The sequence below is a fragment of the Sminthopsis crassicaudata genome, chromosome 2 (assembly GCF_048593235.1).
Source record: "Sminthopsis crassicaudata isolate SCR6 chromosome 2, ASM4859323v1, whole genome shotgun sequence".
NCBI lineage: Eukaryota > Metazoa > Chordata > Mammalia > Dasyuromorphia > Dasyuridae > Sminthopsis > Sminthopsis crassicaudata.
The window spans coordinates 4,891,316-4,901,091 of record NC_133618.1 but is presented as its reverse complement, the minus strand read 5'-3'; the positions used below and the strand labels follow the sequence as shown (position 1 = coordinate 4,901,091).

The 9,776-nt window shown below is 45.3% G+C and overlaps 1 long non-coding RNA gene across 1 annotated transcript in view; it reads left to right on the top strand.

Annotated features, from left to right (window-relative positions):
* The window catches only part of LOC141553928 (uncharacterized), a 9,477-nt gene extending 145 nt beyond the window's left edge, over nt 1–9,332 (top strand). Inside the window, exons 1-2 of the long non-coding RNA XR_012485723.1 lie at nt 1–444; nt 6,051–9,332. The exon at nt 1–444 is cut by the window's left edge and continues 145 nt beyond it. This is a non-coding gene — a long non-coding RNA (uncharacterized LOC141553928). The remainder of the gene's footprint in view (nt 445–6,050) is intronic.
* The last annotated feature ends 444 nt before the right edge of the window (nt 9,333–9,776 follow it).

Below are 9,776 nucleotides of genomic sequence, written 5' to 3'. Positions count from 1 at the left end.
CCCGTCCTTGGGCCCCTAACCGTCTCATAATCTGCACCTGGTAAATGTTACAAAAATATTTGACTCATCTATCATGCTACCCAATCCTTATGCATACATGGCATTGCGGTTTTCTGCCTATAAATTCTGTAACTGTAAGCCAATAAACGAGACATGCTTGACCATTGCTTTGAGTAGTCTCCCCTCTCTCTCTCTCTCTAGATCCTGTTCCCGGGCTGTCTTAGCCCCCGCAGGCTTTTGCCTTAATTTCGGTCTATGTCCTTCTTTTTTTGACCCACGTTGAAGACCTGCTGGACAGGTCAAACTGGCGCCCAACGTGAAGGCTCAAAAATAGGGACTTTGACCCGACAGAACGCTCCCCCCGCCCGTCCGGACCCCCAGAGACGATTTCGCTCCCCCAGGCTGCTGGCGTTACGGAGCTCCGTGAAACGAAAGTAAAAAGAGGTAAGTGTTCGCGTCTGTCGATATCATGGGATCTAAGTTGAGTAAGGAAGAAAATTTTGTTAGAGAGCTTAAAGAAAATTTTAAAGAGAGAGGTATTAAAGTTAAAAAGAAGGAACTTATAAATTTTTTTTATCTATATTGATAAAGTTTGCCCCTGGTTTATAATAAACGGTCCTGACATTCATCCAGGAAAATGGCAAAAGGTAGGACAAGACCTAAACGAACTCATTAAAAAAGAAATCCAGGGAGGAGAAAGCGTCCCCCAGAAGGTTTTAACCCTCTGGAAATTAATTAATGACATTGTAGAAGATTCAAACAATAGTGGCAAAATTAGACAATTACTTATAGAAGCAGAGTCTTGCCTGCGTCCTTTGTCTCATGCCGTGTCACATAGCTCTATTCCACCAGAATCTGTCCCTAAAAAGGCTCCCTCTGTGATTATTGAAATGCCCCCCTACCAACCTAAATCCATATATCCGCCCATCTCATCATCCCCCCTGCCCCCTTTGGAAGGTTCCCTCCTGGCCTTTCCTGTTTTTCCCTATAAACAAAACCAGCCAAGAAATAGAAAAGACAGTGAGAGTCTCACAGAAGAAGCAGCAGAATTAGAAGAGGAAGTCACTGCTTACGATCCCTGTGGGGTGCATGTCTCACAACATCCTTCGGCCCCTCCTATCCTTAAGAATTCCCTTTCTCACCCCTTTGTTACTCCAGATCTTAGTCTAGTCCAGGAGGATATTACCAAACGCATGTCTGCCTTGCGGAAAACCTTAGATTTACAGAAACAATATCTTGAAATGACAAAGGAATTTTCGGCTTTACAAGCCTCCCTTCAAACCTCCCCCTTGCTCAATCTTGAAAATCTGGCCCCGCCTTCCCAGACTTTAGCCAAACACAACTCTAGCCCTAAAAAGGATCCTAGGAATAACCCTACAAAAGCTAAACAACGTAGCTCCTTTAATTTTCCCGTCATTACTAGAAAGAAAAAAGCCACTCATGGCGCCGATGCGGCGCAAGAGGGGAGTGAGGAGGAAGAAGCAGACAATACTGATGAAGGGACAGATGAGGAAGAAAATGAGGAAAAAATAGAAGAAAATGAGGGAGGGACGGATTCTGAGGAAGAAACAGACTTTGTCAAACCCCGATTTAAAAATTTGAAAGATCTTCTTTCAGCTGTTAAAAATTATGGCCCTAATGCTCCCTTTACCTTGTCGGCCTTAGAAGCTGCTAAGAGAGGTGGTCTACTGACCCCTACCGAATGGGTGAAAGTTGCTCAATCGGTATTGACTAAAGGACAGTTCATAAACTGGCAATCTGAATTTGACCACCAGTGTAGGATCATAGAGAAAAGAAACCTTAAAACCAAAAATAAAGATTGGACTTATGAGAAATTAACAGGCAGAGGACCATACGCCCTAGAGAAAAAACAGAAAAAATTTCCTACAGGACTCTTAGAACAAATTGATCACGCTGCCCATAAGGCATGGCGGGCCCTCCCTGTTACTGGCTCTCCTTTTATGCCCTTAAACAGAATCAGCCAGAAAAAGGATGAGGAATATTCTGAATTCATAAGCAGACTTCTAGAGACTGCCGAATGTACTTTAGGGAATGCTGCGGCTGATGACCCTATTATAAAAAGATTAGCTTATGAAAATGCCAATAGTTCATGCCGCGCTGTCCTTAATGGCCAGTGGCAGGATAAATCCCTTAATGAGATGATCAAACTCTGCAGAGATGTTCAGGACACTACTATGAGCAAACTAGAAAAAATGTCTCAAGCAGTATTGGCCCTGCAAGATCCCATGAAAAACATGTCAGAGGCAGTACTCACTATAGGGGCAGCAGTTAATACAGGACAGACTGTTGGGCACCAGAAAACTTGCTTTAAATGTGGCTTGGAAGGACATTTTGCCCGACAATGCCCCTCTAACTTTCAGGGATTTCCTGGCAATACGGCTCAAAATAGACGAGCGCTGCCAGCCTCTGTGTGCCCTAGATGTAAAAAAGGCTACCACTGGGGCAACACTTGCAAATCCACACATGATATTGAAGGAAGACCTCTGCCTCCTCTGCCTCCCCTTCCGGGAAACGGCAGACGGGGCCCCCCCCGGGCCCCTCAAGGACCTGTTCACACAGCCACAGGGCCCCAATTCCTCCCCAGCTCCACAGGGCAACCCCAGGGAGCGCAGGGGTGGACTTGTGTACCTCCACCACCACAGTATTAAAACCTGAGGACGGCCCAAAAGCCTTGCCTACTGGCTCTTTTGGACCTCCGCCACCTGGGTCTTTTTTCCTCATTATAGGCCGTGCCTCATGTACCCTTCAAGGGATAATTATTCACCCCACCTTGGTTGACAATGACTATGAGGGAGAAATTAAGGTCATCGCTTCTTCCCCCCACCGCACTATTACAATTCCCCCGAAACAACGTTTGGCTCAAGCACTGCCACTCCCTTTAGACACTAGCTTCCCAGCTTTCAAAAATAAGAGAGGAATATCTAACCCTGGGTCATCTGACATATATTGGGTACAGTCCTTATCACAAGAGAGGCCCACCTTAAAACTAAAACTACAAGGCAAATCCTTTACGGGACTAATTGACTCAGGGGCTGATGCCACAATCATTTCTGCCTCCCAATGGCCCAACTCTTGGCCCCTGCAACCATCTCTCACACATCTCCAAGGCATAGGACAGACTCAGGAGACTATGGAATCTACACAAATGCTGATATGGGAGGATGCAGAAGGAAACAAGGGCATAGTACGCCCCTTTATAGTTCCTAACCTCCCCATCAACCTTTGGGGTAGAGATATTTTATCTCAAATGGGCATTATCATGTGTAGCCCCAATTCTATTGTCACAGAGCAAATGTTGAGACAAGGATTCCTTCCCAAGCAAGGACTAGGAAAGAATAATCATGGAATTCGGGAACCTATACAGCTGCAACCCCAATCAGACAGAACAGGCCTTGGCTTCCAAAACCAAAACCTTTTTTCATAAGGGCCACTGATCCCCCCAGCCTACAGGCGGATAAGATCACCTGGAAATCAGATACCCCCGTCTGGATAGATCAGTGGCCCCTCCCAAAAGAAAAACTAGAGGCTGCAACTAAATTAGTTCAACTACAATTAGACGTGGGTCATATAGAGCCCTCTAATTCACCTTGGAACACACCAATATTTATAATCAAGAAGAAGTCTGGGTCATGGAGGTTACTCCATGATCTTAGAGCAGTCAATAAAACCATGATACCCATGGGGGCCCTTCAGCCAGGCTTGCCTGCCCCCGTAGCAATCCCCGCTGGGTTTCATAGGATTGTCATAGACCTTAAAGACTGCTTCTTCTCCATACCATTAAACCCTGAAGATTGTAAAAGATTTGCCTTCACTGTCCCTGTCATTAACTGTATAGGCCCATCTCTTAGGTTCCAATGGAGGGTCCTGCCACAGGGCATGGCCAATAGCCCTACCCTTTGCCAAAAATATGTTGCTCAAACGGTAGACCCCTTTAGATTAAAATACCCACATCTCTATATAATCCATTACATGGATGACATCTTAATAGCAGGCCCTTCAGAATTAGAATTAGTAAAGGTATCTGATAGTCTAGTTTCAGCCCTCCAAAAGAGAGGCCTGCAAGTTTCACCAGAAAAAGTCCAAACTACCCTCCCCCAACTTTTCCTTGGGTTTGAGCTACATTTTTCTCAAGTAATAACCCAGAAAGCCCAGATACGTACCGCCCATCTTAAGACATTAAATGATTTCCAAAAACTTCTAGGGGATATTAATTGGCTACGTCCCTATCTGAAATTAACTACAGGGGATCTTAAACCCCTCTTTGACATTCTAAAAGGAGACTCGGACCCTTCCTCACCACGCTCCATAACAAAGGAAGGTGAGACTGCCTTACAGAAAGTCAATCAGGCAATATCCACTCAAAAGATTGGATACTATGACCCTGCAAAAAAACTCTGGCTTCTCATTTTTTCCACAACCTTTTCTCCCACCGGTTTGCTATGGCAAGGAATGCCCCTGTTCTGGATCCATAGCTCAGCAACTCCTAATAAAATACTTGCCACTTATCCCATACTTGTATCAGAGATTCTACAAGAAGGAAGGACCCTCTCCATAAAAATTTTTGGGAAAGATCCCGACCATATTGTCTGCCCATACACCAGCACAGAACTGACACAACTCCAACAAAGGAGTGACGCTTGGGCTATTGCCACTATTTCTTATCAAGGGACATTGAACAACCAATACCCTCCAGATAAACTTATTAAGTTCCTTACAGAAAATTCAGTTACCTTTCCACGTATAACCAAGACTAGCCCTATAAAAAAGGCTCATCTAATATTTACTGACGGCTCTTCATCAGGGACAGCTGCAGTCACAATAGACTCAAAACTCACTTCCTTTCACACGCCTTATGCATCTGCTCAACTTGTAGAACTAGCCGCTATCCTCTGGGTATTCAGGAATATCCCCGGTCCCATGAACATTTATACTGATAGTGCATACATTGCCAATTCTGTTCCACTGCTTGAAACTGTTCCTTATATCAAGCCCTCTACTAATGCTTCCCCTATGTTTGCTCAATTACAAAATCTGATTCAGGAAAGAAGTCACCCCTTCTTTATTTGCCACATCCGTGCACACACTGACCTTCCTGGTCCCCTGACAGAAGGAAATACGAAAGTAGATCTAGCCACCAAACAAGCTCTCTTAGCTACAAGTGAATTAGCCTCTCCTGTTGACCTAGCCACTGAGGCACACAAGATGCACCACTTAAATGCTCACACCCTACGACTCCTATATAAGATCACAAAAGATCAAGCAAGACAGATAGTTAAACAATGCCCTGGCTGTTTAGTACACTTACCTGAACCACATTTAGGAGTCAATCCACGGGGACTGATACCTGGAGAGCTTTGGCAAATGGATGTCACCCATCTTCCATCGCTTGGTAAATTAAAATACATCCATGTGTCCATTGACACTTTCAGTGGGTTCCTTTGCGCCTCCCTTCAAACTGGAGAAGCCACTAAGCATGTTATCAGCCATGTTGTGGCCACCCTGGCTATGGCACCAAAGCCTAAAATTTTTAAAACAGATAACGGCCCTGGATACACCAGCTCCTCATTCAAACAGTTCTGTGCACACATGGGTATTAAACATATCACTGGCATCCCTTATAACCCCCAAGGACAGGGTATAGTGGAAAGAGCACATCAGACTCTAAAGAGAATGATTAATAAACTACAATCAGGCCCTGAATTACTGTACTCACGAGCTGGCAACCAGAAGACCGTCCTTAATCATGCGCTTTTTGTGCTCAACTTCCTAACGTTGGATGATAATGGGAAGTCAGCAGCAGACCGTCTCTGGCACCCCTCTACATCTGATACTTATGCTCAGGTCAAATGGAGAGATCCACTCACCAACAAGTGGTATGGTCCTGACCCTGTTCTAATTTGGGGAAAAGGACACGCATGTGTTTATGACTCCCAGGCCCAGAATGCCAGATGGCTCCCTGAGCGCCTGGTCAAACCCTTTCAACCACCCAGGGGAAAACCCTGAGAAAAGCCCCTTCTGCTTTCTTACAGGTACAGATAGGCCAAGGAGCCTGAGAAGCTTTATTCCCTGACCCCGGACCACCATCCCAACACTCGGCAGCTCCAGAGGCCCAACGCAGGGGTAATGTATTTTTCTCTCCTTCTTATTGCAGCTGTTGTCATCATAATAGCGCTTATTCTCCTTATTAGCTTCTGCTGCTGTTGTCCAAACACATCAATTCCCTGCCCTGCTTAGTATATTAGTTTACCGCTATGCAACTCATTTTTTTTATCCTCCTTCTAGTGACCCCCTCAGCACTACCCTCTCCCTACCAACTACTCAACTATACTTGGGTAGTGCAAAATTCCTGGGGAGACGTGGTATGGAGTACCTCAAAAATCTCCACCTCTGATTGGTGGCCCACTCTATACCCGGACCTTTGTAAATTGGCTCTAGGGGCACCTCACCCATGGGACCTAGAAGATTATCATAACCAAAACGCTCCCCCTAACAGAAATGCCTGGAGTCCCGAAGCCACAACCGCCCTGGGAGAGGCTGGCGGTTGTGGAGCACATGACAGACGAAGTATGTTAAGGACTGTCTCCTTTTATGTCTGTCCCGGGACCCATAGAAATCGTTCCTTGACATACAAGTGTGGCGGTCCTACTGAATTCTTTTGTCGATCGTGGGGTTGTGAGACAACCGGAGACACCTACTGGCACCCCTCCTCCTCATGGGACTACATTACAGTCGCAGCCAATTATAAACATCATAGGGTAGACTCAAAAGGCTGGAGAAAAATATCAGCATGCCAACACTCATGGTGCCACCCCCTTAGAGTCAGTTTCACTGATGCAGGAAAAAAGTATACCTCCTGGGGAAGAGGAGTAACCTGGGGATTGAGATTATATAAGATACGCTATGATGATGGACTTCTATTTACTATTAAACTCCTTAAGACCCCCCCTATCATCACTGCTCCTGTAGCCATAGGCCCCAATGTAGAAATGAGACCAAACAGGATTCCAAATAACCCTAACAACCCTACCCATAGGCTGCCACTGACGACGTCCTCCCCTCCTCCTACGGACTTGACCCCTTTGTTCCGTCCCACTATGCTTTTGGGACCATCCCCTCCAACCTCCATGGTACTTAACATTATCAATGCTTCCATACAAACTGTTCATTCCCTTAATCTGTCTTCCTTTGAAGAGTGCTGGGTATGCTATTCCTCCGTTCCCCCCTTTTATGAAGGTCTAGCACACTTTGGGAACTTTACTTATACTAATGACACCTCCTCACTAAGATGGGGTGCAGAAGAAAACCAAGGACTGACCCTTAGCAAAATTACAGGTTTGGGTACCTGCATCCTTGGGCCCAGTATGCTCCCCCCTTTGCCACTTGTAGATGTTTGTAATAATACTATAGTTGTCTCTCCTCAGTCCTCCTATGCTGCCGCCCCCAAGGGCTCTTACTTTGCTTGCTCTTCTGGCCTCACCACTTTTATTGTTACTTCTACCTTCCTCACCTCTCAGGATTACTGTGTAATGGTTGCCTTATTCCCTCACGTTACTATCCATCAAGTGAATGACTTCCTTAATATTTGGCAGAGGGCAGGCACAGAAAAAGTCAGAAATAAAAGAGAGCCCTTAACTGCACTGACCCTGACTGTTCTCCTGGGACTAGGAGTTGCAGGTACGGGAACAGGTATTGCCTCTCTCATCCAAAACGAAAGACAAATTACCCAACTTAGTGCTACTATTGACAAAGACCTGCAAGAATTGCAGACTGGATTGCAACATCTTACTGAATCTGTTGCCTCATTAGCTGAAGTTGTTCTACAAAATAGACGAGGACTTGACCTCCTTTTCCTACAGCAGGGAGGCCTATGCGCAGCCCTAAAAGAAGAATGCTGCTTTTACTCTGATAAATTAGGCCTTGTAGAAAATAGCTTACAGAAGGTTAGAGATAGCCTAGAAAAAAGAAAGAAAGAGAGGGAACAACAAGAATCCTGGTACCAAAATTGGTTTTCTACCTCTCCTTGGCTTTCCACCCTTCTCCCTAGCCTTCTCGGGCCTATTATAGGTCTCCTTTTACTCATCTCTTTTGGCCCCTGGGCCTTTAATAAACTAACATCTTTTGTAAAAACCCAAGTAGATACAGCAATTAGCAGGAAGAATCACATATACTACCATCGCATACAAGACCAAGAAGAAGGCAAAGCTGAAAACATCGAACCCCTGCATTTTAATGACCACCTCTTGAAGAAATCCAGACTTCGGCGGGCAGCAGAAAGAATTCGAAAACTTTGTCTCTGTTTTCAAAAAACCTGACAATTGTTCACCCTACTATAACTATAATTGTTCACCCTACTATAACTCCCTTATACATGCACAGTTTGCTTTGTAACACCATTTCATATCTCTTCTCCAGAGACATATTGTATCTCTCTGATATTAGGACCTTGTGTTATGCTATCAATTGTATTCCTAAGAATTGTAATTCATGAATTGATACTGCGGGTGCATTGGCACTCGAAACTACTTTTTAATATTCTAAGAGTACTTCATGTATTGCTTTGAGATGATTCTTTGTTTTTGGTTAAGCCTGATGCTTTTAAGAAATCACCCTCCCCTTACCCCTCTTTCCCTGTACCCCTCATGGATCCTGACAATCTGTTCCTTGCCATTTTTATGAAAAACTTTGACCTCTGCAATATGTAACCCGGGTATCTTTGGGAAAGGTTTAAAAATGAGCCACGGCTATAAGACCATTGTGATGCCATGACGGGCAACCTTGAGTGATCGATCTATCCATCTGAGACAGGGGTTGGCGTGGCAATCCCACGGATGGTATGGATAATCCCAATGACCTAAGACAGCGTCCAATGGCCAGCTACCTCCAGGCTGTACTGCGTGAGTGTTAAGACACCTGCACCAGCCATTACACTCCCGGTATTGCTGGAAATGGGTCACGAGGCCTGAGTGCCTCATTATTAAAGAAAAATGGGGGACATGTCAGGAACCTTCCCCAACCTTTCCCCTTGCTCTTCCCCCCTCTTGAACAAACCCAGGTCACCACGGCCCTGAGGCTGATGATTTCTGAGGAATGTCAAGACCACAGTTCCCAGAACTGATATGGAATAGACAAAACTACGTTGTTCCACCCCGTCCTTGGGCCCCTAACCGTCTCATAATCTGCACCTGGTAAATGTTACAAAAATATTTGACTCATCTATCATGCTACCCAATCCTTATGCATACATGGCATTGCGGTTTTCTGCCTATAAATTCTGTAACTGTAAGCCAATAAACGAGACATGCTTGACCATTGCTTTGAGTAGTCTCCCCTCTCTCTCTCTCTCTAGATCCTGTTCCCGGGCTGTCTTAGCCCCCGCAGGCTTTTGCCTTAATTTCGGTCTATGTCCTTCTTTTTTTGACCCACGTTGAAGACCTGCTGGACAGGTCAAACTGGCGCCCAACGTGAAGGCTCAAAAATATGCAACTCATTTTTTTTATCCTCCTTCTAGTGACCCCCTCAGCACTACCCTCTCCCTACCAACTACTCAACTATACTTGGGTAGTGCAAAATTCCTGGGGAGACGTGGTATGGAGTACCTCAAAAATCTCCACCTCTGATTGGTGGCCCACTCTATACCCGGACCTTTGTAAATTGGCTCTAGGGGCACCTCACCCATGGGACCTAGAAGATTATCATAACCAAAACGCTCCCCCTAACAGAAATGCCTGGAGTCCCGAAGCCACAACCGCCCTGGG